Here is a 27,290-nt window from a genome sequence, read left to right as displayed (position 1 = left end):
AACAATCTGGCAATTTTCAGGCAGCATGGAAATTCTAATAGACTAAGAAAAAACAAAACAAAACCGAAAGACTTTTTAAACTTTCATCAATCACATTGTTTTGGTTACCAAGCATATCCAATATTGGATTTCAAGTAGGGATGTTGAGATTTTCAGTGCATCAGTCCTTGCTGGTGGTTTTAAAGCCTACTGAAAACGTTTTGGGATGGATTTAGAAATGGGTACTTTTAATCATGTACTTTCCTGAATGAGGAGCATCCCTATCAATTTACGAAAGAAAAAGGAGACTTCCAAAATAGTTATCGGTTGTTTTATATCCAAAGAAGAACATGCCGAAACCCGGGATCGAACCAGGGACCTTTAGATCTTCAGTCTAACGCTCTCCCAACTGAGCTATTTCGGCCTGTGCTGCTAGTTGTGGAGGTCACTGTTTTGGGAATTTGAAGATGTTCCACACCATAGAAATGCAAAGACATTGTGAATAAAATTTTTAAGAATAACAAAAATTTCCAAACCGGAAGTAAATTTTTTAAATGTGTTGTGTTGTATTTTTGTACATTTATACGGTGTGAAAAGATGCCGAAACCCGGGATCGAACCAGGGACCTTTAGATCTTCAGTCTAACGCTCTCCCAGCTGAGCTATTTCGGCCTCCTCTAACAGTAAGCGTGGACACTTTTTAAAAAAATTGAAGACACAAAAACAGCATAGAAATCCAACTGCATTACAAACCAGAGTCCTCTCCAGCACAAGAAAATTTCCAATTACTTCACAGGAAGCTACATTTCTTTAAATTAGTTGATAAGTATCAATATACTAGCAAGATAAAGCTTAACATTGAAGCAAGGACCTTTAGAGCTTCAGCGAGACCATGGCAAAACCTAGAAATGAGCCAGGTACTTCAAGATCTTCAGTGTAAAGCTCTGCATACTGAGCAAGGACCTGTAGAGCTTCAGCGAGACCATTGCAAAACCTAGAGATGTGCCAGATACTTCAAGATCTTCAGTGTAAAGCTCTTTACACTGAACTATTTTAGCTTCACGAGAGTGAAAAGATGATCTCCCTTTGAAGAATTTGAAGACATTCCATCGTGAACTAAATTTCACAAAGTTACAATACATTTAATATGAACCTTTCCAAAACCCAGAAACTAAACAGGGACCTTAAGCCTAATGCTCTGCCAACCAAGCCATTTGAGCCTCTGAGAAAACGTTTTGTTTTCAATTGAATTATGTTCTATATTTTTCTCAGGACATTTTGAACAATCTGGCAATTTTCAGGCAGCATGGAAATTCTAATAGACTAAGAAAAAACAAAACAAAACCGAAAGACTTTTTAAACTTTCATCAATCACATTGTTTTGGTTACCAAGCATATCCAATATTGGATTTCAAGTAGGGATGTTGAGATTTTCAGTGCATCAGTCCTTGCTGGTGGTTTTAAAGCCTACTGAAAACGTTTTGGGATGGATTTAGAAATTGGTACTTTTAATCATGTACTTTCCTGAATGAGGAGCATCCCTATCAATTTACGAAAGAAAAAGGAGACTTCCAAAATAGTTATCGGTTGTTTTATATCCAAAGAAGAACATGCCGAAACCCGGGATCGAACCAGGGACCTTTAGATCTTCAGTCTAACGCTCTCCCAACTGAGCTATTTCGGCCTGTGCTGCTAGTTGTGGAGGTCACTGTTTTGGGAATTTGAAGATGTTCCACATCATAGAAATGCAAAGACATTGTGAATACAATTACAAGAATAACAAAAATTTCCAAACCGGAAGTAAATTTTTTAAACGTGTTGTGTTGTATTTTTGTACATTTATATGGTGTGAAAAGATGCCGAGACCCGGGATCGAACCAGGGACCTTTAGATCTTCAGTCTAACGCTCTCCCAACTGAGCTATTTCGGCCTCCTCTAACAGTAAGCGTGGACACGTTTTAAAAAAAATGGAAAACACAACAACAGCATAGAAATCCAACTGCATTACAAACCAGAGTCCTCTCCAGCACAAGAAAATTTCCAATTACTTCACAGGAAGCTACATTTATTTAAATTAGTTGATAAGTATCAATATACCAGCAAGATAAAGCTTAACATTGAAGCAAGGACCTTTAGAGCTTCAGCGAGACCATGGCAAAACCTAGAGATGAGCCAGGTACTTCAAGATCTTCAGTGTAAAGCTCTGCATACTGAGCAAGGACCTGTAGAGCTTCAGCGAGACCATTGCAAAACCTAGAGATGTGCCAGATACTTCAAGATCTTCAGTGTAAAGCTCTTTACACTGAACTATTTTAGCTTCACGAGAGTGAAAAGATGATCTCCCTTTGAAGAATTTGAAGACATTCCATCGTGAACTAAATTTCACAAAGTTACAATACATTTAATATGAACCTTTCCAAAACCCAGAAACTAAACAGGGACCTTAAGCCTAATGCTCTGCCAACCAAGCCATTTGAGCCTCTGAGAAAACGTTTTGTTTTCAATTGAATTATGTTCTATATTTTTCTCAGGACATTTTGAACAATCTGGCAATTTTCAGGCAGCATGGAAATTCTAATAGACTAAGAAAAAACAAAACAAAACCGAAAGACTTTTTAAACTTTCATCAATCACATTGTTTTGGTTACCAAGCATATCCAATATTGGATTTCAAGTAGGGATGTTGAGATTTTCAGTGCATCAGTCCTTGCTGGTGGTTTTAAAGCCTACTGAAAACGTTTTGGGATGGATTTAGAAATGGGTACTTTTAATCATGTACTTTCCTGAATGAGGAGCATCCCTATCAATTTACGAAAGAAAAAGGAGACTTCCAAAATAGTTATCGGTTGTTTTATATCCAAAGAAGAACATGCCGAAACCCGGGATCGAACCAGGGACCTTTAGATCTTCAGTCTAACGCTCTCCCAACTGAGCTATTTCGGCCTGTGCTGCTAGTTGTGGAGGTCACTGTTTTGGGAATTTGAAGATGTTCCACATCATAGAAATGCAAAGACATTGTGAATACAATTAAAAGAATAACAAAAATTTCCAAACCGGAAGTAAATTTTTTAAATGTGTTGTGTTGTATTTTTGTACATTTATACGGTGTGAAAAGATGCCGAAACCCGGGATCGAACCAGGGACCTTTAGATCTTCAGTCTAACGCTCTCCCAACTGAGCTATTTCGGCCTCCTCTAACAGTAAGCGTGGACACTTTTTAAAAAAATTGAAGACACAAAAACAGCATAGAAATCCAACTGCATTACAAACCAGAGTCCTCTCCAGCACAAGAAAATTTCCAATTACTTCACAGGAAGCTACATTTCTTTAAATTAGTTGATAAGTATCAATATACTAGCAAGATAAAGCTTAACATTGAAGCAAGGACCTTTAGAGCTTCAGCGAGACCATGGCAAAACCTAGAGATGAGCCAGGTACTTCAAGATCTTCAGTGTAAAGCTCTGCATACTGAGCAAGGACCTGTAGAGCTTCAGCGAGACCATTGCAAAACCTAGAGATGTGCCAGATACTTCAAGATCTTCAGTGTAAAGCTCTTTACACTGAACTATTTTAGCTTCACGAGAGTGAAAAGATGATCTCCCTTTGAAGAATTTGAAGACATTCCATCGTGAACTAAATTTCACAAAGTTACAATACATTTAATATGAACCTTTCCAAAACCCAGAAACTAAACAGGGACCTTAAGCCTAATGCTCTGCCAACCAAGCCATTTGAGCCTCTGAGAAAACGTTTTGTTTTCAATTGAATTATGTTCTATATTTTTCTCAGGACATTTTGAACAATCTGGCAATTTTCAGGCAGCATGGAAATTCTAATAGACTAAGAAAAAACAAAACAAAACCGAAAGACTTTTTAAACTTTCATCAATCACATTGTTTTGGTTACCAAGCATATCCAATATTGGATTTCAAGTAGGGATGTTGAGATTTTCAGTGCATCAGTCCTTGCTGGTGGTTTTAAAGCCTACTGAAAACGTTTTGGGATGGATTTAGAAATGGGTACTTTTAATCATGTACTTTCCTGAATGAGGAGCATCCCTATCAATTTACGAAAGAAAAAGGAGACTTCCAAAATAGTTATCGGTTGTTTTATATCCAAAGAAGAACATGCCGAAACCCGGGATCGAACCAGGGACCTTTAGATCTTCAGTCTAACGCTCTCCCAACTGAGCTATTTCGGCCTGTGCTGCTAGTTGTGGAGGTCACTGTTTTGGGAATTTGAAGATGTTCCACATCATAGAAATGCAAAGACATTGTGAATACAATTACAAGAATAACAAAAATTTCCAAACCGGAAGTAAATTTTTTAAACGTGTTGTGTTGTATTTTTGTACATTTATATGGTGTGAAAAGATGCCGAAACCCGGGATCGAACCAGGGACCTTTAGATCTTCAGTGTAACGCTCTCCCAACTGAGCTATTTCGGCCTTCTCTAACAGTAAGCGTGGACACGTTTTAAAAAAAATGGAAAACACAACAACAGCATAGAAATCCAACTGCATTACAAACCAGAGTCCTCTCCAGCACAAGAAAATTTCCAATTACTTCACAGGAAGCTACATTTCTTTAAATTAGTTGATAAGTATCAATATACTAGCAAGATAAAGCTTAACATTGAAGCAAGGACCTTTAGAGCTTCAGCGAGACCATGGCAAAACCTAGAGATGAGCCAGGTACTTCAAGATCTTCAGTGTAAAGCTCTGCATACTGAGCAAGGACCTGTAGAGCTTCAGCGAGACCATTGCAAAACCTAGAGATGTGCCAGATACTTCAAGATCTTCAGTGTAAAGCTCTTTACACTGAACTATTTTAGCTTCACGAGAGTGAAAAGATGATCTCCCTTTGAAGAATTTGAAGACATTCCATCGTGAACTAAATTTCACAAAGTTACAATACATTTAATATGAACCTTTCCAAAACCCAGAAACTAAACAGGGACCTTAAGCCTAATGCTCTGCCAACCAAGCCATTTGAGCCTCTGAGAAAACGTTTTGTTTTCAATTGAATTATGTTCTATATTTTTCTCAGGACATTTTGAACAATCTGGCAATTTTCAGGCAGCATGGAAATTCTAATAGACTAAGAAAAAACAAAACAAAACCGAAAGACTTTTTAAACTTTCATCAATCACATTGTTTTGGTTACCAAGCATATCCAATATTGGATTTCAAGTAGGGATGTTGAGATTTTCAGTGCATCAGTCCTTGCTGGTGGTTTTAAAGCCTACTGAAAACGTTTTGGGATGGATTTAGAAATGGGTACTTTTAATCATGTACTTTCCTGAATGAGGAGCATCCCTATCAATTTACGAAAGAAAAAGGAGACTTCCAAAATAGTTATCGGTTGTTTTATATCCAAAGAAGAACATGCCGAAACCCGGGATCGAACCAGGGACCTTTAGATCTTCAGTCTAACGCTCTCCCAACTGAGCTATTTCGGCCTGTGCTGCTAGTTGTGGAGGTCACTGTTTTGGGAATTTGAAGATGTTCCACACCATAGAAATGCAAAGACATTGTGAATACAATTAAAAGAATAACAAAAATTTCCAAACCGGAAGTAAATTTTTTAAATGTGTTGTGTTGTATTTTTGTACATTTATACGGTGTGAAAAGATTCCGAAACCCGGGATCGAACCAGGGACCTTTAGATCTTCAGTCTAACGCTCTCCCAACTGAGCTATTTCGGCCTCCTCTAACAGTAAGTGTGGACACTTTTTAAAAAAATTGAAGACACAACAACAGCATAGAAATCCAACTGCATTACAAACCAGAGTCCTCTCCAGCACAAGAAAATTTCCAATTACTTCACAGGAAGCTACATTTCTTTAAATTAGTTGATAAGTATCAATATACTAGCAAGATAAAGCTTAACATTGAAGCAAGGACCTTTAGAGCTTCAGCGAGACCATGGCAAAACCTAGAGATGAGCCAGGTACTTCAAGATCTTCAGTGTAAAGCTCTGCATACTGAGCAAGGACCTGTAGAGCTTCAGCGAGACCATTGCAAAACCTAGAGATGTGCCAGATACTTCAAGATCTTCAGTGTAAAGCTCTTTACACTGAACTATTTTAGCTTCACGAGAGTGAAAAGATGATCTCCCTTTGAAGAATTTGAAGACATTCCATCGTGAACTAAATTTCACAAAGTTACAATACATTTAATATGAACCTTTCCAAAACCCAGAAACTAAACAGGGACCTTAAGCCTAATGCTCTGCCAACCAAGCCATTTGAGCCTCTGAGAAAACGTTTTGTTTTCAATTGAATTATGTTCTATATTTTTCTCAGGACATTTTGAACAATCTGGCAATTTTCAGGCAGCATGGAAATTCTAATAGACTAAGAAAAAACAAAACAAAACCGAAAGACTTTTTAAACTTTCATCAATCACATTGTTTTGGTTACCAAGCATATCCAATATTGGATTTCAAGTAGGGATGTTGAGATTTTCAGTGCATCAGTCCTTGCTGGTGGTTTTAAAGCCTACTGAAAACGTTTTGGGATGGATTTAGAAATGGGTACTTTTAATCATGTACTTTCCTGAATGAGGAGCATCCCTATCAATTTACGAAAGAAAAAGGAGACTTCCAAAATAGTTATCGGTTGTTTTATATCCAAAGAAGAACATGCCGAAACCCGGGATCGAACCAGGGACCTTTAGATCTTCAGTCTAACGCTCTCCCAACTGAGCTATTTCGGCCTGTGCTGCTAGTTGTGGAGGTCACTGTTTTGGGAATTTGAAGATGTTCCACACCATAGAAATGCAAAGACATTGTGAATAAAATTTTTAAGAATAACAAAAATTTCCAAACCGGAAGTAAATTTTTTAAATGTGTTGTGTTGTATTTTTGTACATTTATACGGTGTGAAAAGATGCCGAAACCCGGGATCGAACCAGGGACCTTTAGATCTTCAGTCTAACGCTCTCCCAGCTGAGCTATTTCGGCCTCCTCTAACAGTAAGCGTGGACACTTTTTAAAAAAATTGAAGACACAAAAACAGCATAGAAATCCAACTGCATTACAAACCAGAGTCCTCTCCAGCACAAGAAAATTTCCAATTACTTCACAGGAAGCTACATTTCTTTAAATTAGTTGATAAGTATCAATATACTAGCAAGATAAAGCTTAACATTGAAGCAAGGACCTTTAGAGCTTCAGCGAGACCATGGCAAAACCTAGAAATGAGCCAGGTACTTCAAGATCTTCAGTGTAAAGCTCTGCATACTGAGCAAGGACCTGTAGAGCTTCAGCGAGACCATTGCAAAACCTAGAGATGTGCCAGATACTTCAAGATCTTCAGTGTAAAGCTCTTTACACTGAACTATTTTAGCTTCACGAGAGTGAAAAGATGATCTCCCTTTGAAGAATTTGAAGACATTCCATCGTGAACTAAATTTCACAAAGTTACAATACATTTAATATGAACCTTTCCAAAACCCAGAAACTAAACAGGGACCTTAAGCCTAATGCTCTGCCAACCAAGCCATTTGAGCCTCTGAGAAAACGTTTTGTTTTCAATTGAATTATGTTCTATATTTTTCTCAGGACATTTTGAACAATCTGGCAATTTTCAGGCAGCATGGAAATTCTAATAGACTAAGAAAAAACAAAACAAAACCGAAAGACTTTTTAAACTTTCATCAATCACATTGTTTTGGTTACCAAGCATATCCAATATTGGATTTCAAGTAGGGATGTTGAGATTTTCAGTGCATCAGTCCTTGCTGGTGGTTTTAAAGCCTACTGAAAACGTTTTGGGATGGATTTAGAAATGGGTACTTTTAATCATGTACTTTCCTGAATGAGGAGCATCCCTATCAATTTACGAAAGAAAAAGGAGACTTCCAAAATAGTTATCGGTTGTTTTATATCCAAAGAAGAACATGCCGAAACCCGGGATCGAACCAGGGACCTTTAGATCTTCAGTCTAACGCTCTCCCAACTGAGCTATTTCGGCCTGTGCTGCTAGTTGTGGAGGTCACTGTTTTGGGAATTTGAAGATGTTCCACATCATAGAAATGCAAAGACATTGTGAATACAATTACAAGAATAACAAAAATTTCCAAACCGGAAGTAAATTTTTTAAACGTGTTGTGTTGTATTTTTGTACATTTATATGGTGTGAAAAGATGCCGAGACCCGGGATCGAACCAGGGACCTTTAGATCTTCAGTCTAACGCTCTCCCAACTGAGCTATTTCGGCCTCCTCTAACAGTAAGCGTGGACACGTTTTAAAAAAAATGGAAAACACAACAACAGCATAGAAATCCAACTGCATTACAAACCAGAGTCCTCTCCAGCACAAGAAAATTTCCAATTACTTCACAGGAAGCTACATTTATTTAAATTAGTTGATAAGTATCAATATACCAGCAAGATAAAGCTTAACATTGAAGCAAGGACCTTTAGAGCTTCAGCGAGACCATGGCAAAACCTAGAGATGAGCCAGGTACTTCAAGATCTTCAGTGTAAAGCTCTGCATACTGAGCAAGGACCTGTAGAGCTTCAGCGAGACCATTGCAAAACCTAGAGATGTGCCAGATACTTCAAGATCTTCAGTGTAAAGCTCTTTACACTGAACTATTTTAGCTTCACGAGAGTGAAAAGATGATCTCCCTTTGAAGAATTTGAAGACATTCCATCGTGAACTAAATTTCACAAAGTTACAATACATTTAATATGAACCTTTCCAAAACCCAGAAACTAAACAGGGACCTTAAGCCTAATGCTCTGCCAACCAAGCCATTTGAGCCTCTGAGAAAACGTTTTGTTTTCAATTGAATTATGTTCTATATTTTTCTCAGGACATTTTGAACAATCTGGCAATTTTCAGGCAGCATGGAAATTCTAATAGACTAAGAAAAAACAAAACAAAACCGAAAGACTTTTTAAACTTTCATCAATCACATTGTTTTGGTTACCAAGCATATCCAATATTGGATTTCAAGTAGGGATGTTGAGATTTTCAGTGCATCAGTCCTTGCTGGTGGTTTTAAAGCCTACTGAAAACGTTTTGGGATGGATTTAGAAATGGGTACTTTTAATCATGTACTTTCCTGAATGAGGAGCATCCCTATCAATTTACGAAAGAAAAAGGAGACTTCCAAAATAGTTATCGGTTGTTTTATATCCAAAGAAGAACATGCCGAAACCCGGGATCGAACCAGGGACCTTTAGATCTTCAGTCTAACGCTCTCCCAACTGAGCTATTTCGGCCTGTGCTGCTAGTTGTGGAGGTCACTGTTTTGGGAATTTGAAGATGTTCCACATCATAGAAATGCAAAGACATTGTGAATACAATTAAAAGAATAACAAAAATTTCCAAACCGGAAGTAAATTTTTTAAATGTGTTGTGTTGTATTTTTGTACATTTATACGGTGTGAAAAGATGCCGAAACCCGGGATCGAACCAGGGACCTTTAGATCTTCAGTCTAACGCTCTCCCAACTGAGCTATTTCGGCCTGTGCTGCTAGTTGTGGAGGTCACTGTTTTGGGAATTTGAAGATGTTCCACATCATAGAAATGCAAAGACATTGTGAATACAATTACAAGAATAACAAAAATTTCCAAACCGGAAGTAAATTTTTTAAACGTGTTGTGTTGTATTTTTGTACATTTATATGGTGTGAAAAGATGCCGAAACCCGGGATCGAACCAGGGACCTTTAGATCTTCAGTCTAACGCTCTCCCAACTGAGCTATTTCGGCCTTCTCTAACAGTAAGCGTGGACACGTTTTAAAAAAAATGGAAAACACAACAACAGCATAGAAATCCAACTGCATTACAAACCAGAGTCCTCTCCAGCACAAGAAAATTTCCAATTACTTCACAGGAAGCTACATTTCTTTAAATTAGTTGATAAGTATCAATATACTAGCAAGATAAAGCTTAACATTGAAGCAAGGACCTTTAGAGCTTCAGCGAGACCATGGCAAAACCTAGAGATGAGCCAGGTACTTCAAGATCTTCAGTGTAAAGCTCTGCATACTGAGCAAGGACCTGTAGAGCTTCAGCGAGACCATTGCAAAACCTAGAGATGTGCCAGATACTTCAAGATCTTCAGTGTAAAGCTCTTTACACTGAACTATTTTAGCTTCACGAGAGTGAAAAGATGATCTCCCTTTGAAGAATTTGAAGACATTCCATCGTGAACTAAATTTCACAAAGTTACAATACATTTAATATGAACCTTTCCAAAACCCAGAAACTAAACAGGGACCTTAAGCCTAATGCTCTGCCAACCAAGCCATTTGAGCCTCTGAGAAAACGTTTTGTTTTCAATTGAATTATGTTCTATATTTTTCTCAGGACATTTTGAACAATCTGGCAATTTTCAGGCAGCATGGAAATTCTAATAGACTAAGAAAAAACAAAACAAAACCGAAAGACTTTTTAAACTTTCATCAATCACATTGTTTTGGTTACCAAGCATATCCAATATTGGATTTCAAGTAGGGATGTTGAGATTTTCAGTGCATCAGTCCTTGCTGGTGGTTTTAAAGCCTACTGAAAACGTTTTGGGATGGATTTAGAAATGGGTACTTTTAATCATGTACTTTCCTGAATGAGGAGCATCCCTATCAATTTACGAAAGAAAAAGGAGACTTCCAAAATAGTTATCGGTTGTTTTATATCCAAAGAAGAACATGCCGAAACCCGGGATCGAACCAGGGACCTTTAGATCTTCAGTCTAACGCTCTCCCAACTGAGCTATTTCGGCCTGTGCTGCTAGTTGTGGAGGTCACTGTTTTGGGAATTTGAAGATGTTCCACATCATAGAAATGCAAAGACATTGTGAATACAATTACAAGAATAACAAAAATTTCCAAACCGGAAGTAAATTTTTTAAACGTGTTGTGTTGTATTTTTGTACATTTATATGGTGTGAAAAGATGCCGAAACCCGGGATCGAACCAGGGACCTTTAGATCTTCAGTGTAACGCTCTCCCAACTGAGCTATTTCGGCCTTCTCTAACAGTAAGCGTGGACACGTTTTAAAAAAAATGGAAAACACAACAACAGCATAGAAATCCAACTGCATTACAAACCAGAGTCCTCTCCAGCACAAGAAAATTTCCAATTACTTCACAGGAAGCTACATTTCTTTAAATTAGTTGATAAGTATCAATATACTAGCAAGATAAAGCTTAACATTGAAGCAAGGACCTTTAGAGCTTCAGCGAGACCATGGCAAAACCTAGAGATGAGCCAGGTACTTCAAGATCTTCAGTGTAAAGCTCTGCATACTGAGCAAGGACCTGTAGAGCTTCAGCGAGACCATTGCAAAACCTAGAGATGTGCCAGATACTTCAAGATCTTCAGTGTAAAGCTCTTTACACTGAACTATTTTAGCTTCACGAGAGTGAAAAGATGATCTCCCTTTGAAGAATTTGAAGACATTCCATCGTGAACTAAATTTCACAAAGTTACAATACATTTAATATGAACCTTTCCAAAACCCAGAAACTAAACAGGGACCTTAAGCCTAATGCTCTGCCAACCAAGCCATTTGAGCCTCTGAGAAAACGTTTTGTTTTCAATTGAATTATGTTCTATATTTTTCTCAGGACATTTTGAACAATCTGGCAATTTTCAGGCAGCATGGAAATTCTAATAGACTAAGAAAAAACAAAACAAAACCGAAAGACTTTTTAAACTTTCATCAATCACATTGTTTTGGTTACCAAGCATATCCAATATTGGATTTCAAGTAGGGATGTTGAGATTTTCAGTGCATCAGTCCTTGCTGGTGGTTTTAAAGCCTACTGAAAACGTTTTGGGATGGATTTAGAAATGGGTACTTTTAATCATGTACTTTCCTGAATGAGGAGCATCCCTATCAATTTACGAAAGAAAAAGGAGACTTCCAAAATAGTTATCGGTTGTTTTATATCCAAAGAAGAACATGCCGAAACCCGGGATCGAACCAGGGACCTTTAGATCTTCAGTCTAACGCTCTCCCAACTGAGCTATTTCGGCCTGTGCTGCTAGTTGTGGAGGTCACTGTTTTGGGAATTTGAAGATGTTCCACATCATAGAAATGCAAAGACATTGTGAATACAATTAAAAGAATAACAAAAATTTCCAAACCGGAAGTAAATTTTTTAAATGTGTTGTGTTGTATTTTTGTACATTTATACGGTGTGAAAAGATGCCGAAACCCGGGATCGAACCAGGGACCTTTAGATCTTCAGTCTAACGCTCTCCCAACTGAGCTATTTCGGCCTGTGCTGCTAGTTGTGGAGGTCACTGTTTTGGGAATTTGAAGATGTTCCACATCATAGAAATGCAAAGACATTGTGAATACAATTACAAGAATAACAAAAATTTCCAAACCGGAAGTAAATTTTTTAAACGTGTTGTGTTGTATTTTTGTACATTTATATGGTGTGAAAAGATGCCGAAACCCGGGATCGAACCAGGGACCTTTAGATCTTCAGTCTAACGCTCTCCCAACTGAGCTATTTCGGCCTTCTCTAACAGTAAGCGTGGACACGTTTTAAAAAAAATGGAAAACACAACAACAGCATAGAAATCCAACTGCATTACAAACCAGAGTCCTCTCCAGCACAAGAAAATTTCCAATTACTTCACAGGAAGCTACATTTCTTTAAATTAGTTGATAAGTATCAATATACTAGCAAGATAAAGCTTAACATTGAAGCAAGGACCTTTAGAGCTTCAGCGAGACCATGGCAAAACCTAGAGATGAGCCAGGTACTTCAAGATCTTCAGTGTAAAGCTCTGCATACTGAGCAAGGACCTGTAGAGCTTCAGCGAGACCATTGCAAAACCTAGAGATGTGCCAGATACTTCAAGATCTTCAGTGTAAAGCTCTTTACACTGAACTATTTTAGCTTCACGAGAGTGAAAAGATGATCTCCCTTTGAAGAATTTGAAGACATTCCATCGTGAACTAAATTTCACAAAGTTACAATACATTTAATATGAACCTTTCCAAAACCCAGAAACTAAACAGGGACCTTAAGCCTAATGCTCTGCCAACCAAGCCATTTGAGCCTCTGAGAAAACGTTTTGTTTTCAATTGAATTATGTTCTATATTTTTCTCAGGACATTTTGAACAATCTGGCAATTTTCAGGCAGCATGGAAATTCTAATAGACTAAGAAAAAACAAAACAAAACCGAAAGACTTTTTAAACTTTCATCAATCACATTGTTTTGGTTACCAAGCATATCCAATATTGGATTTCAAGTAGGGATGTTGAGATTTTCAGTGCATCAGTCCTTGCTGGTGGTTTTAAAGCCTACTGAAAACGTTTTGGGATGGATTTAGAAATGGGTACTTTTAATCATGTACTTTCCTGAATGAGGAGCATCCCTATCAATTTACGAAAGAAAAAGGAGACTTCCAAAATAGTTATCGGTTGTTTTATATCCAAAGAAGAACATGCCGAAACCCGGGATCGAACCAGGGACCTTTAGATCTTCAGTCTAACGCTCTCCCAACTGAGCTATTTCGGCCTGTGCTGCTAGTTGTGGAGGTCACTGTTTTGGGAATTTGAAGATGTTCCACATCATAGAAATGCAAAGACATTGTGAATACAATTACAAGAATAACAAAAATTTCCAAACCGGAAGTAAATTTTTTAAACGTGTTGTGTTGTATTTTTGTACATTTATATGGTGTGAAAAGATGCCGAAACCCGGGATCGAACCAGGGACCTTTAGATCTTCAGTCTAACGCTCTCCCAACTGAGCTATTTCGGCCTTCTCTAACAGTAAGCGTGGACACGTTTTAAAAAAAATGGAAAACACAACAACAGCATAGAAATCCAACTGCATTACAAACCAGAGTCCTCTCCAGCACAAGAAAATTTCCAATTACTTCACAGGAAGCTACATTTCTTTAAATTAGTTGATAAGTATCAATATACTAGCAAGATAAAGCTTAACATTGAAGCAAGGACCTTTAGAGCTTCAGCGAGACCATGGCAAAACCTAGAGATGAGCCAGGTACTTCAAGATCTTCAGTGTAAAGCTCTGCATACTGAGCAAGGACCTGTAGAGCTTCAGCGAGACCATTGCAAAACCTAGAGATGTGCCAGATACTTCAAGATCTTCAGTGTAAAGCTCTTTACACTGAACTATTTTAGCTTCACGAGAGTGAAAAGATGATCTCCCTTTGAAGAATTTGAAGACATTCCATCGTGAACTAAATTTCACAAAGTTACAATACATTTAATATGAACCTTTCCAAAACCCAGAAACTAAACAGGGACCTTAAGCCTAATGCTCTGCCAACCAAGCCATTTGAGCCTCTGAGAAAACGTTTTGTTTTCAATTGAATTATGTTCTATATTTTTCTCAGGACATTTTGAACAATCTGGCAATTTTCAGGCAGCATGGAAATTCTAATAGACTAAGAAAAAACAAAACAAAACCGAAAGACTTTTTAAACTTTCATCAATCACATTGTTTTGGTTACCAAGCATATCCAATATTGGATTTCAAGTAGGGATGTTGAGATTTTCAGTGCATCAGTCCTTGCTGGTGGTTTTAAAGCCTACTGAAAACGTTTTGGGATGGATTTAGAAATGGGTACTTTTAATCATGTACTTTCCTGAATGAGGAGCATCCCTATCAATTTACGAAAGAAAAAGGAGACTTCCAAAATAGTTATCGGTTGTTTTATATCCAAAGAAGAACATGCCGAAACCCGGGATCGAACCAGGGACCTTTAGATCTTCAGTCTAACGCTCTCCCAACTGAGCTATTTCGGCCTGTGCTGCTAGTTGTGGAGGTCACTGTTTTGGGAATTTGAAGATGTTCCACACCATAGAAATGCAAAGACATTGTGAATACAATTAAAAGAATAACAAAAATTTCCAAACCGGAAGTAAATTTTTTAAATGTGTTGTGTTGTATTTTTGTACATTTATACGGTGTGAAAAGATTCCGAAACCCGGGATCGAACCAGGGACCTTTAGATCTTCAGTCTAACGCTCTCCCAACTGAGCTATTTCGGCCTCCTCTAACAGTAAGTGTGGACACTTTTTAAAAAAATTGAAGACACAACAACAGCATAGAAATCCAACTGCATTACAAACCAGAGTCCTCTCCAGCACAAGAAAATTTCCAATTACTTCACAGGAAGCTACATTTCTTTAAATTAGTTGATAAGTATCAATATACTAGCAAGATAAAGCTTAACATTGAAGCAAGGACCTTTAGAGCTTCAGCGAGACCATGGCAAAACCTAGAGATGAGCCAGGTACTTCAAGATCTTCAGTGTAAAGCTCTGCATACTGAGCAAGGACCTGTAGAGCTTCAGCGAGACCATTGCAAAACCTAGAGATGTGCCAGATACTTCAAGATCTTCAGTGTAAAGCTCTTTACACTGAACTATTTTAGCTTCACGAGAGTGAAAAGATGATCTCCCTTTGAAGAATTTGAAGACATTCCATCGTGAACTAAATTTCACAAAGTTACAATACATTTAATATGAACCTTTCCAAAACCCAGAAACTAAACAGGGACCTTAAGCCTAATGCTCTGCCAACCAAGCCATTTGAGCCTCTGAGAAAACGTTTTGTTTTCAATTGAATTATGTTCTATATTTTTCTCAGGACATTTTGAACAATCTGGCAATTTTCAGGCAGCATGGAAATTCTAATAGACTAAGAAAAAACAAAACAAAACCGAAAGACTTTTTAAACTTTCATCAATCACATTGTTTTGGTTACCAAGCATATCCAATATTGGATTTCAAGTAGGGATGTTGAGATTTTCAGTGCATCAGTCCTTGCTGGTGGTTTTAAAGCCTACTGAAAACGTTTTGGGATGGATTTAGAAATGGGTACTTTTAATCATGTACTTTCCTGAATGAGGAGCATCCCTATCAATTTACGAAAGAAAAAGGAGACTTCCAAAATAGTTATCGGTTGTTTTATATCCAAAGAAGAACATGCCGAAACCCGGGATCGAACCAGGGACCTTTAGATCTTCAGTCTAACGCTCTCCCAACTGAGCTATTTCGGCCTGTGCTGCTAGTTGTGGAGGTCACTGTTTTGGGAATTTGAAGATGTTCCACATCATAGAAATGCAAAGACATTGTGAATACAATTACAAGAATAACAAAAATTTCCAAACCGGAAGTAAATTTTTTAAACGTGTTGTGTTGTATTTTTGTACATTTATATGGTGTGAAAAGATGCCGAGACCCGGGATCGAACCAGGGACCTTTAGATCTTCAGTCTAACGCTCTCCCAACTGAGCTATTTCGGCCTCCTCTAACAGTAAGCGTGGACACGTTTTAAAAAAAATGGAAAACACAACAACAGCATAGAAATCCAACTGCATTACAAACCAGAGTCCTCTCCAGCACAAGAAAATTTCCAATTACTTCACAGGAAGCTACATTTATTTAAATTAGTTGATAAGTATCAATATACCAGCAAGATAAAGCTTAACATTGAAGCAAGGACCTTTAGAGCTTCAGCGAGACCATGGCAAAACCTAGAGATGAGCCAGGTACTTCAAGATCTTCAGTGTAAAGCTCTGCATACTGAGCAAGGACCTGTAGAGCTTCAGCGAGACCATTGCAAAACCTAGAGATGTGCCAGATACTTCAAGATCTTCAGTGTAAAGCTCTTTACACTGAACTATTTTAGCTTCACGAGAGTGAAAAGATGATCTCCCTTTGAAGAATTTGAAGACATTCCATCGTGAACTAAATTTCACAAAGTTACAATACATTTAATATGAACCTTTCCAAAACCCAGAAACTAAACAGGGACCTTAAGCCTAATGCTCTGCCAACCAAGCCATTTGAGCCTCTGAGAAAACGTTTTGTTTTCAATTGAATTATGTTCTATATTTTTCTCAGGACATTTTGAACAATCTGGCAATTTTCAGGCAGCATGGAAATTCTAATAGACTAAGAAAAAACAAAACAAAACCGAAAGACTTTTTAAACTTTCATCAATCACATTGTTTTGGTTACCAAGCATATCCAATATTGGATTTCAAGTAGGGATGTTGAGATTTTCAGTGCATCAGTCCTTGCTGGTGGTTTTAAAGCCTACTGAAAACGTTTTGGGATGGATTTAGAAATGGGTACTTTTAATCATGTACTTTCCTGAATGAGGAGCATCCCTATCAATTTACGAAAGAAAAAGGAGACTTCCAAAATAGTTATCGGTTGTTTTATATCCAAAGAAGAACATGCCGAAACCCGGGATCGAACCAGGGACCTTTAGATCTTCAGTCTAACGCTCTCCCAACTGAGCTATTTCGGCCTGTGCTGCTAGTTGTGGAGGTCACTGTTTTGGGAATTTGAAGATGTTCCACATCATAGAAATGCAAAGACATTGTGAATACAATTACAAGAATAACAAAAATTTCCAAACCGGAAGTAAATTTTTTAAACGTGTTGTGTTGTATTTTTGTACATTTATATGGTGTGAAAAGATGCCGAGACCCGGGATCGAACCAGGGACCTTTAGATCTTCAGTCTAACGCTCTCCCAACTGAGCTATTTCGGCCTCCTCTAACAGTAAGCGTGGACACGTTTTAAAAAAAATGGAAAACACAACAACAGCATAGAAATCCAACTGCATTACAAACCAGAGTCCTCTCCAGCACAAGAAAATTTCCAATTACTTCACAGGAAGCTACATTTATTTAAATTAGTTGATAAGTATCAATATACCAGCAAGATAAAGCTTAACATTGAAGCAAGGACCTTTAGAGCTTCAGCGAGACCATGGCAAAACCTAGAGATGAGCCAGGTACTTCAAGATCTTCAGTGTAAAGCTCTGCATACTGAGCAAGGACCTGTAGAGCTTCAGCGAGACCATTGCAAAACCTAGAGATGTGCCAGATACTTCAAGATCTTCAGTGTAAAGCTCTTTACACTGAACTATTTTAGCTTCACGAGAGTGAAAAGATGATCTCCCTTTGAAGAATTTGAAGACATTCCATCGTGAACTAAATTTCACAAAGTTACAATACATTTAATATGAACCTTTCCAAAACCCAGAAACTAAACAGGGACCTTAAGCCTAATGCTCTGCCAACCAAGCCATTTGAGCCTCTGAGAAAACGTTTTGTTTTCAATTGAATTATGTTCTATATTTTTCTCAGGACATTTTGAACAATCTGGCAATTTTCAGGCAGCATGGAAATTCTAATAGACTAAGAAAAAACAAAACAAAACCGAAAGACTTTTTAAACTTTCATCAATCACATTGTTTTGGTTACCAAGCATATCCAATATTGGATTTCAAGTAGGGATGTTGAGATTTTCAGTGCATCAGTCCTTGCTGGTGGTTTTAAAGCCTACTGAAAACGTTTTGGGATGGATTTAGAAATGGGTACTTTTAATCATGTACTTTCCTGAATGAGGAGCATCCCTATCAATTTACGAAAGAAAAAGGAGACTTCCAAAATAGTTATCGGTTGTTTTATATCCAAAGAAGAACATGCCGAAACCCGGGATCGAACCAGGGACCTTTAGATCTTCAGTCTAACGCTCTCCCAACTGAGCTATTTCGGCCTGTGCTGCTAGTTGTGGAGGTCACTGTTTTGGGAATTTGAAGATGTTCCACATCATAGAAATGCAAAGACATTGTGAATACAATTACAAGAATAACAAAAATTTCCAAACCGGAAGTAAATTTTTTAAACGTGTTGTGTTGTATTTTTGTACATTTATATGGTGTGAAAAGATGCCGAGACCCGGGATCGAACCAGGGACCTTTAGATCTTCAGTCTAACGCTCTCCCAACTGAGCTATTTCGGCCTCCTCTAACAGTAAGCGTGGACACGTTTTAAAAAAAATGGAAAACACAACAACAGCATAGAAATCCAACTGCATTACAAACCAGAGTCCTCTCCAGCACAAGAAAATTTCCAATTACTTCACAGGAAGCTACATTTATTTAAATTAGTTGATAAGTATCAATATACCAGCAAGATAAAGCTTAACATTGAAGCAAGGACCTTTAGAGCTTCAGCGAGACCATGGCAAAACCTAGAGATGAGCCAGGTACTTCAAGATCTTCAGTGTAAAGCTCTGCATACTGAGCAAGGACCTGTAGAGCTTCAGCGAGACCATTGCAAAACCTAGAGATGTGCCAGATACTTCAAGATCTTCAGTGTAAAGCTCTTTACACTGAACTATTTTAGCTTCACGAGAGTGAAAAGATGATCTCCCTTTGAAGAATTTGAAGACATTCCATCGTGAACTAAATTTCACAAAGTTACAATACATTTAATATGAACCTTTCCAAAACCCAGAAACTAAACAGGGACCTTAAGCCTAATGCTCTGCCAACCAAGCCATTTGAGCCTCTGAGAAAACGTTTTGTTTTCAATTGAATTATGTTCTATATTTTTCTCAGGACATTTTGAACAATCTGGCAATTTTCAGGCAGCATGGAAATTCTAATAGACTAAGAAAAAACAAAACAAAACCGAAAGACTTTTTAAACTTTCATCAATCACATTGTTTTGGTTACCAAGCATATCCAATATTGGATTTCAAGTAGGGATGTTGAGATTTTCAGTGCATCAGTCCTTGCTGGTGGTTTTAAAGCCTACTGAAAACGTTTTGGGATGGATTTAGAAATGGGTACTTTTAATCATGTACTTTCCTGAATGAGGAGCATCCCTATCAATTTACGAAAGAAAAAGGAGACTTCCAAAATAGTTATCGGTTGTTTTATATCCAAAGAAGAACATGCCGAAACCCGGGATCGAACCAGGGACCTTTAGATCTTCAGTCTAACGCTCTCCCAACTGAGCTATTTCGGCCTGTGCTGCTAGTTGTGGAGGTCACTGTTTTGGGAATTTGAAGATGTTCCACATCATAGAAATGCAAAGACATTGTGAATACAATTACAAGAATAACAAAAATTTCCAAACCGGAAGTAAATTTTTTAAACGTGTTGTGTTGTATTTTTGTACATTTATATGGTGTGAAAAGATGCCGAGACCCGGGATCGAACCAGGGACCTTTAGATCTTCAGTCTAACGCTCTCCCAACTGAGCTATTTCGGCCTCCTCTAACAGTAAGCGTGGACACGTTTTAAAAAAAATGGAAAACACAACAACAGCATAGAAATCCAACTGCATTACAAACCAGAGTCCTCTCCAGCACAAGAAAATTTCCAATTACTTCACAGGAAGCTACATTTATTTAAATTAGTTGATAAGTATCAATATACCAGCAAGATAAAGCTTAACATTGAAGCAAGGACCTTTAGAGCTTCAGCGAGACCATGGCAAAACCTAGAGATGAGCCAGGTACTTCAAGATCTTCAGTGTAAAGCTCTGCATACTGAGCAAGGACCTGTAGAGCTTCAGCGAGACCATTGCAAAACCTAGAGATGTGCCAGATACTTCAAGATCTTCAGTGTAAAGCTCTTTACACTGAACTATTTTAGCTTCACGAGAGTGAAAAGATGATCTCCCTTTGAAGAATTTGAAGACATTCCATCGTGAACTAAATTTCACAAAGTTACAATACATTTAATATGAACCTTTCCAAAACCCAGAAACTAAACAGGGACCTTAAGCCTAATGCTCTGCCAACCAAGCCATTTGAGCCTCTGAGAAAACGTTTTGTTTTCAATTGAATTATGTTCTATATTTTTCTCAGGACATTTTGAACAATCTGGCAATTTTCAGGCAGCATGGAAATTCTAATAGACTAAGAAAAAACAAAACAAAACCGAAAGACTTTTTAAACTTTCATCAATCACATTGTTTTGGTTACCAAGCATATCCAATATTGGATTTCAAGTAGGGATGTTGAGATTTTCAGTGCATCAGTCCTTGCTGGTGGTTTTAAAGCCTACTGAAAACGTTTTGGGATGGATTTAGAAATGGGTACTTTTAATCATGTACTTTCCTGAATGAGGAGCATCCCTATCAATTTACGAAAGAAAAAGGAGACTTCCAAAATAGTTATCGGTTGTTTTATATCCAAAGAAGAACATGCCGAAACCCGGGATCGAACCAGGGACCTTTAGATCTTCAGTCTAACGCTCTCCCAACTGAGCTATTTCGGCCTGTGCTGCTAGTTGTGGAGGTCACTGTTTTGGGAATTTGAAGATGTTCCACATCATAGAAATGCAAAGACATTGTGAATACAATTACAAGAATAACAAAAATTTCCAAACCGGAAGTAAATTTTTTAAACGTGTTGTGTTGTATTTTTGTACATTTATATGGTGTGAAAAGATGCCGAGACCCGGGATCGAACCAGGGACCTTTAGATCTTCAGTCTAACGCTCTCCCAACTGAGCTATTTCGGCCTCCTCTAACAGTAAGCGTGGACACGTTTTAAAAAAAATGGAAAACACAACAACAGCATAGAAATCCAACTGCATTACAAACCAGAGTCCTCTCCAGCACAAGAAAATTTCCAATTACTTCACAGGAAGCTACATTTATTTAAATTAGTTGATAAGTATCAATATACCAGCAAGATAAAGCTTAACATTGAAGCAAGGACCTTTAGAGCTTCAGCGAGACCATGGCAAAACCTAGAGATGAGCCAGGTACTTCAAGATCTTCAGTGTAAAGCTCTGCATACTGAGCAAGGACCTGTAGAGCTTCAGCGAGACCATTGCAAAACCTAGAGATGTGCCAGATACTTCAAGATCTTCAGTGTAAAGCTCTTTACACTGAACTATTTTAGCTTCACGAGAGTGAAAAGATGATCTCCCTTTGAAGAATTTGAAGACATTCCATCGTGAACTAAATTTCACAAAGTTACAATACATTTAATATGAACCTTTCCAAAACCCAGAAACTAAACAGGGACCTTAAGCCTAATGCTCTGCCAACCAAGCCATTTGAGCCTCTGAGAAAACGTTTTGTTTTCAATTGAATTATGTTCTATATTTTTCTCAGGACATTTTGAACAATCTGGCAATTTTCAGGCAGCATGGAAATTCTAATAGACTAAGAAAAAACAAAACAAAACCGAAAGACTTTTTAAACTTTCATCAATCACATTGTTTTGGTTACCAAGCATATCCAATATTGGATTTCAAGTAGGGATGTTGAGATTTTCAGTGCATCAGTCCTTGCTGGTGGTTTTAAAGCCTACTGAAAACATTTTGGGATGGATTTAGAAATGGGTACTTTTAATCATGTACTTTCCTGAATGAGGAGCATCCCTATCAATTTACGAAAGAAAAAGGAGACTTCCAAAATAGTTATCGGTTGTTTTATATCCAAAGAAGAACATGCCGAAACCCGGGATCGAACCAGGGACCTTTAGATCTTCAGTCTAACGCTCTCCCAACTGAGCTATTTCGGCCTGTGCTGCTAGTTGTGGAGGTCACTGTTTTGGGAATTTGAAGATGTTCCACATCATAGAAATGCAAAGACATTGTGAATACAATTACAAGAATAACAAAAATTTCCAAACCGGAAGTAAATTTTTTAAACGTGTTGTGTTGTATTTTTGTACATTTATATGGTGTGAAAAGATGCCGAGACCCGGGATCGAACCAGGGACCTTTAGATCTTCAGTCTAACGCTCTCCCAACTGAGCTATTTCGGCCTCCTCTAACAGTAAGCGTGGACACGTTTTAAAAAAAATGGAAAACACAACAACAGCATAGAAATCCAACTGCATTACAAACCAGAGTCCTCTCCAGCACAAGAAAATTTCCAATTACTTCACAGGAAGCTACATTTATTTAAATTAGTTGATAAGTATCAATATACCAGCAAGATAAAGCTTAACATTGAAGCAAGGACCTTTAGAGCTTCAGCGAGACCATGGCAAAACCTAGAGATGAGCCAGGTACTTCAAGATCTTCAGTGTAAAGCTCTGCATACTGAGCAAGGACCTGTAGAGCTTCAGCGAGACCATTGCAAAACCTAGAGATGTGCCAGATACTTCAAGATCTTCAGTGTAAAGCTCTTTACACTGAACTATTTTAGCTTCACGAGAGTGAAAAGATGATCTCCCTTTGAAGAATTTGAAGACATTCCATCGTGAACTAAATTTCACAAAGTTACAATACATTTAATATGAACCTTTCCAAAACCCAGAAACTAAACAGGGACCTTAAGCCTAATGCTCTGCCAACCAAGCCATTTGAGCCTCTGAGAAAACGTTTTGTTTTCAATTGAATTATGTTCTATATTTTTCTCAGGACATTTTGAACAATCTGGCAATTTTCAGGCAGCATGGAAATTCTAATAGACTAAGAAAAAACAAAACAAAACCGAAAGACTTTTTAAACTTTCATCAATCACATTGTTTTGGTTACCAAGCATATCCAATATTGGATTTCAAGTAGGGATGTTGAGATTTTCAGTGCATCAGTCCTTGCTGGTGGTTTTAAAGCCTACTGAAAACGTTTTGGGATGGATTTAGAAATGGGTACTTTTAATCATGTACTTTCCTGAATGAGGAGCATCCCTATCAATTTACGAAAGAAAAAGGAGACTTCCAAAATAGTTATCGGTTGTTTTATATCCAAAGAAGAACATGCCGAAACCCGGGATCGAACCAGGGACCTTTAGATCTTCAGTCTAACGCTCTCCCAACTGAGCTATTTCGGCCTGTGCTGCTAGTTGTGGAGGTCACTGTTTTGGGAATTTGAAGATGTTCCACATCATAGAAATGCAAAGACATTGTGAATACAATTACAAGAATAACAAAAATTTCCAAACCGGAAGTAAATTTTTTAAACGTGTTGTGTTGTATTTTTGTACATTTATATGGTGTGAAAAGATGCCGAGACCCGGGATCGAACCAGGGACCTTTAGATCTTCAGTCTAACGCTCTCCCAACTGAGCTATTTCGGCCTCCTCTAACAGTAAGCGTGGACACGTTTTAAAAAAAATGGAAAACACAACAACAGCATAGAAATCCAACTGCATTACAAACCAGAGTCCTCTCCAGCACAAGAAAATTTCCAATTACTTCACAGGAAGCTACATTTATTTAAATTAGTTGATAAGTATCAATATACCAGCAAGATAAAGCTTAACATTGAAGCAAGGACCTTTAGAGCTTCAGCGAGACCATGGCAAAACCTAGAGATGAGCCAGGTACTTCAAGATCTTCAGTGTAAAGCTCTGCATACTGAGCAAGGACCTGTAGAGCTTCAGCGAGACCATTGCAAAACCTAGAGATGTGCCAGATACTTCAAGATCTTCAGTGTAAAGCTCTTTACACTGAACTATTTTAGCTTCACGAGAGTGAAAAGATGATCTCCCTTTGAAGAATTTGAAGACATTCCATCGTGAACTAAATTTCACAAAGTTACAATACATTTAATATGAACCTTTCCAAAACCCAGAAACTAAACAGGGACCTTAAGCCTAATGCTCTGCCAACCAAGCCATTTGAGCCTCTGAGAAAACGTTTTGTTTTCAATTGAATTATGTTCTATATTTTTCTCAGGACATTTTGAACAATCTGGCAATTTTCAGGCAGCATGGAAATTCTAATAGACTAAGAAAAAACAAAACAAAACCGAAAGACTTTTTAAACTTTCATCAATCACATTGTTTTGGTTACCAAGCATATCCAATATTGGATTTCAAGTAGGGATGTTGAGATTTTCAGTGCATCAGTCCTTGCTGGTGGTTTTAAAGCCTACTGAAAACGTTTTGGGATGGATTTAGAAATGGGTACTTTTAATCATGTACTTTCCTGAATGAGGAGCATCCCTATCAATTTACGAAAGAAAAAGGAGACTTCCCAAATAGTTATCGGTTGTTTTATATCCAAAGAAGAACATGCCGAAACCCGGGATCGAACCAGGGACCTTTAGATCTTCAGTCTAACGCTCTCCCAACTGAGCTATTTCGGCCTGTGCTGCTAGTTGTGGAGGTCACTGTTTTGGGAATTTGAAGATGTTCCACATCATAGAAATGCAAAGACATTGTGAATACAATTACAAGAATAACAAAAATTTCCAAACCGGAAGTAAATTTTTTAAACGTGTTGTGTTGTATTTTTGTACATTTATATGGTGTGAAAAGATGCCGAGACCCGGGATCGAACCAGGGACCTTTAGATCTTCAGTCTAACGCTCTCCCAACTGAGCTATTTCGGCCTCCTCTAACAGTAAGCGTGGACACGTTTTAAAAAAAATGGAAAACACAACAACAGCATAGAAATCCAACTGCATTACAAACCAGAGTCCTCTCCAGCACAAGAAAATTTCCAATTACTTCACAGGAAGCTACATTTATTTAAATTAGTTGATAAGTATCAATATACCAGCAAGATAAAGCTTAACATTGAAGCAAGGACCTTTAGAGCTTCAGCGAGACCATGGCAAAACCTAGAGATGAGCCAGGTACTTCAAGATCTTCAGTGTAAAGCTCTGCATACTGAGCAAGGACCTGTAGAGCTTCAGCGAGACCATTGCAAAACCTAGAGATGTGCCAGATACTTCAAGATCTTCAATGTAAAGCTCTTTACACTGAACTATTTTAGCTTCACGAGAGTGAAAAGATGATCTCCCTTTGAAGAATTTGAAGACATTCCATCGTGAACTAAATTTCACAAAGTTACAATACATTTAATATGAACCTTTCCAAAACCCAGAAACTAAACAGGGACCTTAAGCCTAATGCTCTGCCAACCAAGCCATTTGAGCCTCTGAGAAAACGTTTTGTTTTCAATTGAATTATGTTCTATATTTTTCTCAGGACATTTTGAACAATCTGGCAATTTTCAGGCAGCATGGAAATTCTAATAGACTAAGAAAAAACAAAACAAAACCGAAAGACTTTTTAAACTTTCATCAATCACATTGTTTTGGTTACCAAGCATATCCAATATTGGATTTCAAGTAGGGATGTTGAGATTTTCAGTGCATCAGTCCTTGCTGGTGGTTTTAAAGCCTACTGAAAACGTTTTGGGATGGATTTAGAAATGGGTACTTTTAATCATGTACTTTCCTGAATGAGGAGCATCCCTATCAATTTACGAAAGAAAAAGGAGACTTCCAAAATAGTTATCGGTTGTTTTATATCCAAAGAAGAACATGCCGAAACCCGGGATCGAACCAGGGACCTTTAGATCTTCAGTCTAACGCTCTCCCAACTGAGCTATTTCGGCCTGTGCTGCTAGTTGTGGAGGTCACTGTTTTGGGAATTTGAAGATGTTCCACATCATAGAAATGCAAAGACATTGTGAATACAATTACAAGAATAACAAAAATTTCCAAACCGGAAGTAAATTTTTTAAACGTGTTGTGTTGTATTTTTGTACATTTATATGGTGTGAAAAGATGCCGAGACCCGGGATCGAACCAGGGACCTTTAGATCTTCAGTCTAACGCTCTCCCAACTGAGCTATTTCGGCCTCCTCTAACAGTAAGCGTGGACACGTTTTAAAAAAAATGGAAAACACAACAACAGCATAGAAATCCAACTGCATTACAAACCAGAGTCCTCTCCAGCACAAGAAAATTTCCAATTACTTCACAGGAAGCTACATTTATTTAAATTAGTTGATAAGTATCAATATACCAGCAAGATAAAGCTTAACATTGAAGCAAGGACCTTTAGAGCTTCAGCGAGACCATGGCAAAACCTAGAGATGAGCCAGGTACTTCAAGATCTTCAGTGTAAAGCTCTGCATACTGAGCAAGGACCTGTAGAGCTTCAGCGAGACCATTGCAAAACCTAGAGATGTGCCAGATACTTCAAGATCTTCAGTGTAAAGCTCTTTACACTGAACTATTTTAGCTTCACGAGAGTGAAAAGATGATCTCCCTTTGAAGAATTTGAAGACATTCCATCGTGAACTAAATTTCACAAAGTTACAATACATTTAATATGAACCTTTCCAAAACCCAGAAACTAAACAGGGACCTTAAGCCTAATGCTCTGCCAACCAAGCCATTTGAGCCTCTGAGAAAACGTTTTGTTTTCAATTGAATTATGTTCTATATTTTTCTCAGGACATTTTGAACAATCTGGCAATTTTCAGGCAGCATGGAAATTCTAATAGACTAAGAAAAAACAAAACAAAACCGAAAGACTTTTTAAACTTTCATCAATCACATTGTTTTGGTTACCAAGCATATCCAATATTGGATTTCAAGTAGGGATGTTGAGATTTTCAGTGCATCAGTCCTTGCTGGTGGTTTTAAAGCCTACTGAAAACGTTTTGGGATGGATTTAGAAATGGGTACTTTTAATCATGTACTTTCCTGAATGAGGAGCATTAGAGATGAGCGAACACTAAAATGCTCGGGTACTCGTTATTCGAGACGAACTTTTCCCGATGCTCGAGTGCTCGTCTCGAATAACGAACCCCATTGAAGTCAAT

General features: G+C 37.9%; 27 non-coding genes across 27 annotated transcripts; all 27 read right to left on the bottom strand.

Moving 5' to 3' along the window:
- Positions 1-330: 330 nt before the first annotated feature.
- TRNAF-GAA (transfer RNA phenylalanine (anticodon GAA)) lies at positions 331-403 on the bottom strand. The gene has a single exon. It is a non-coding gene; the product is annotated as a tRNA-Phe (tRNA).
- Positions 404-1,589: 1,186 nt separating this feature from the next.
- On the bottom strand, positions 1,590-1,662 carry TRNAF-GAA (transfer RNA phenylalanine (anticodon GAA)). Its single transcript has one exon. It is a non-coding gene; the product is annotated as a tRNA-Phe (tRNA).
- Positions 1,663-2,848: 1,186 nt separating this feature from the next.
- On the bottom strand, positions 2,849-2,921 carry TRNAF-GAA (transfer RNA phenylalanine (anticodon GAA)). Its single transcript has one exon. It is a non-coding gene; the product is annotated as a tRNA-Phe (tRNA).
- Positions 2,922-3,094: 173 nt separating this feature from the next.
- Positions 3,095-3,167, bottom strand: TRNAF-GAA (transfer RNA phenylalanine (anticodon GAA)). Its single transcript has one exon. It is a non-coding gene; the product is annotated as a tRNA-Phe (tRNA).
- Positions 3,168-4,106: 939 nt separating this feature from the next.
- On the bottom strand, positions 4,107-4,179 carry TRNAF-GAA (transfer RNA phenylalanine (anticodon GAA)). The gene has a single exon. It is a non-coding gene; the product is annotated as a tRNA-Phe (tRNA).
- Positions 4,180-5,365: 1,186 nt separating this feature from the next.
- TRNAF-GAA (transfer RNA phenylalanine (anticodon GAA)) lies at positions 5,366-5,438 on the bottom strand. The gene has a single exon. It is a non-coding gene; the product is annotated as a tRNA-Phe (tRNA).
- A 1,185-nt stretch (positions 5,439-6,623) lies between these two features.
- Positions 6,624-6,696, bottom strand: TRNAF-GAA (transfer RNA phenylalanine (anticodon GAA)). The gene has a single exon. It is a non-coding gene; the product is annotated as a tRNA-Phe (tRNA).
- A 1,186-nt stretch (positions 6,697-7,882) lies between these two features.
- Positions 7,883-7,955, bottom strand: TRNAF-GAA (transfer RNA phenylalanine (anticodon GAA)). The gene has a single exon. It is a non-coding gene; the product is annotated as a tRNA-Phe (tRNA).
- A 1,186-nt stretch (positions 7,956-9,141) lies between these two features.
- Positions 9,142-9,214, bottom strand: TRNAF-GAA (transfer RNA phenylalanine (anticodon GAA)). The gene has a single exon. It is a non-coding gene; the product is annotated as a tRNA-Phe (tRNA).
- A 173-nt stretch (positions 9,215-9,387) lies between these two features.
- On the bottom strand, positions 9,388-9,460 carry TRNAF-GAA (transfer RNA phenylalanine (anticodon GAA)). Its single transcript has one exon. It is a non-coding gene; the product is annotated as a tRNA-Phe (tRNA).
- A 173-nt stretch (positions 9,461-9,633) lies between these two features.
- Positions 9,634-9,706, bottom strand: TRNAF-GAA (transfer RNA phenylalanine (anticodon GAA)). The gene has a single exon. It is a non-coding gene; the product is annotated as a tRNA-Phe (tRNA).
- Positions 9,707-10,646: 940 nt separating this feature from the next.
- Positions 10,647-10,719, bottom strand: TRNAF-GAA (transfer RNA phenylalanine (anticodon GAA)). The gene has a single exon. It is a non-coding gene; the product is annotated as a tRNA-Phe (tRNA).
- Positions 10,720-11,905: 1,186 nt separating this feature from the next.
- Positions 11,906-11,978, bottom strand: TRNAF-GAA (transfer RNA phenylalanine (anticodon GAA)). The gene has a single exon. It is a non-coding gene; the product is annotated as a tRNA-Phe (tRNA).
- A 173-nt stretch (positions 11,979-12,151) lies between these two features.
- TRNAF-GAA (transfer RNA phenylalanine (anticodon GAA)) lies at positions 12,152-12,224 on the bottom strand. The gene has a single exon. It is a non-coding gene; the product is annotated as a tRNA-Phe (tRNA).
- Positions 12,225-12,397: 173 nt separating this feature from the next.
- On the bottom strand, positions 12,398-12,470 carry TRNAF-GAA (transfer RNA phenylalanine (anticodon GAA)). Its single transcript has one exon. It is a non-coding gene; the product is annotated as a tRNA-Phe (tRNA).
- Positions 12,471-13,410: 940 nt separating this feature from the next.
- Positions 13,411-13,483, bottom strand: TRNAF-GAA (transfer RNA phenylalanine (anticodon GAA)). The gene has a single exon. It is a non-coding gene; the product is annotated as a tRNA-Phe (tRNA).
- A 173-nt stretch (positions 13,484-13,656) lies between these two features.
- On the bottom strand, positions 13,657-13,729 carry TRNAF-GAA (transfer RNA phenylalanine (anticodon GAA)). Its single transcript has one exon. It is a non-coding gene; the product is annotated as a tRNA-Phe (tRNA).
- A 940-nt stretch (positions 13,730-14,669) lies between these two features.
- TRNAF-GAA (transfer RNA phenylalanine (anticodon GAA)) lies at positions 14,670-14,742 on the bottom strand. Its single transcript has one exon. It is a non-coding gene; the product is annotated as a tRNA-Phe (tRNA).
- Positions 14,743-15,927: 1,185 nt separating this feature from the next.
- On the bottom strand, positions 15,928-16,000 carry TRNAF-GAA (transfer RNA phenylalanine (anticodon GAA)). The gene has a single exon. It is a non-coding gene; the product is annotated as a tRNA-Phe (tRNA).
- A 1,186-nt stretch (positions 16,001-17,186) lies between these two features.
- On the bottom strand, positions 17,187-17,259 carry TRNAF-GAA (transfer RNA phenylalanine (anticodon GAA)). Its single transcript has one exon. It is a non-coding gene; the product is annotated as a tRNA-Phe (tRNA).
- A 1,186-nt stretch (positions 17,260-18,445) lies between these two features.
- TRNAF-GAA (transfer RNA phenylalanine (anticodon GAA)) lies at positions 18,446-18,518 on the bottom strand. Its single transcript has one exon. It is a non-coding gene; the product is annotated as a tRNA-Phe (tRNA).
- A 1,186-nt stretch (positions 18,519-19,704) lies between these two features.
- TRNAF-GAA (transfer RNA phenylalanine (anticodon GAA)) lies at positions 19,705-19,777 on the bottom strand. The gene has a single exon. It is a non-coding gene; the product is annotated as a tRNA-Phe (tRNA).
- A 1,186-nt stretch (positions 19,778-20,963) lies between these two features.
- TRNAF-GAA (transfer RNA phenylalanine (anticodon GAA)) lies at positions 20,964-21,036 on the bottom strand. Its single transcript has one exon. It is a non-coding gene; the product is annotated as a tRNA-Phe (tRNA).
- A 1,186-nt stretch (positions 21,037-22,222) lies between these two features.
- On the bottom strand, positions 22,223-22,295 carry TRNAF-GAA (transfer RNA phenylalanine (anticodon GAA)). Its single transcript has one exon. It is a non-coding gene; the product is annotated as a tRNA-Phe (tRNA).
- Positions 22,296-23,481: 1,186 nt separating this feature from the next.
- Positions 23,482-23,554, bottom strand: TRNAF-GAA (transfer RNA phenylalanine (anticodon GAA)). Its single transcript has one exon. It is a non-coding gene; the product is annotated as a tRNA-Phe (tRNA).
- A 1,186-nt stretch (positions 23,555-24,740) lies between these two features.
- TRNAF-GAA (transfer RNA phenylalanine (anticodon GAA)) lies at positions 24,741-24,813 on the bottom strand. Its single transcript has one exon. It is a non-coding gene; the product is annotated as a tRNA-Phe (tRNA).
- A 1,186-nt stretch (positions 24,814-25,999) lies between these two features.
- TRNAF-GAA (transfer RNA phenylalanine (anticodon GAA)) lies at positions 26,000-26,072 on the bottom strand. The gene has a single exon. It is a non-coding gene; the product is annotated as a tRNA-Phe (tRNA).
- Positions 26,073-27,290: the final 1,218 nt, after the last annotated feature.

This window comes from Engystomops pustulosus, chromosome 1 (genome assembly GCF_040894005.1).
Source record: "Engystomops pustulosus chromosome 1, aEngPut4.maternal, whole genome shotgun sequence".
NCBI classification, from domain to species: domain Eukaryota; kingdom Metazoa; phylum Chordata; class Amphibia; order Anura; family Leptodactylidae; genus Engystomops; species Engystomops pustulosus.
This window is presented reverse-complemented; position numbering and strand designations above follow the sequence as displayed.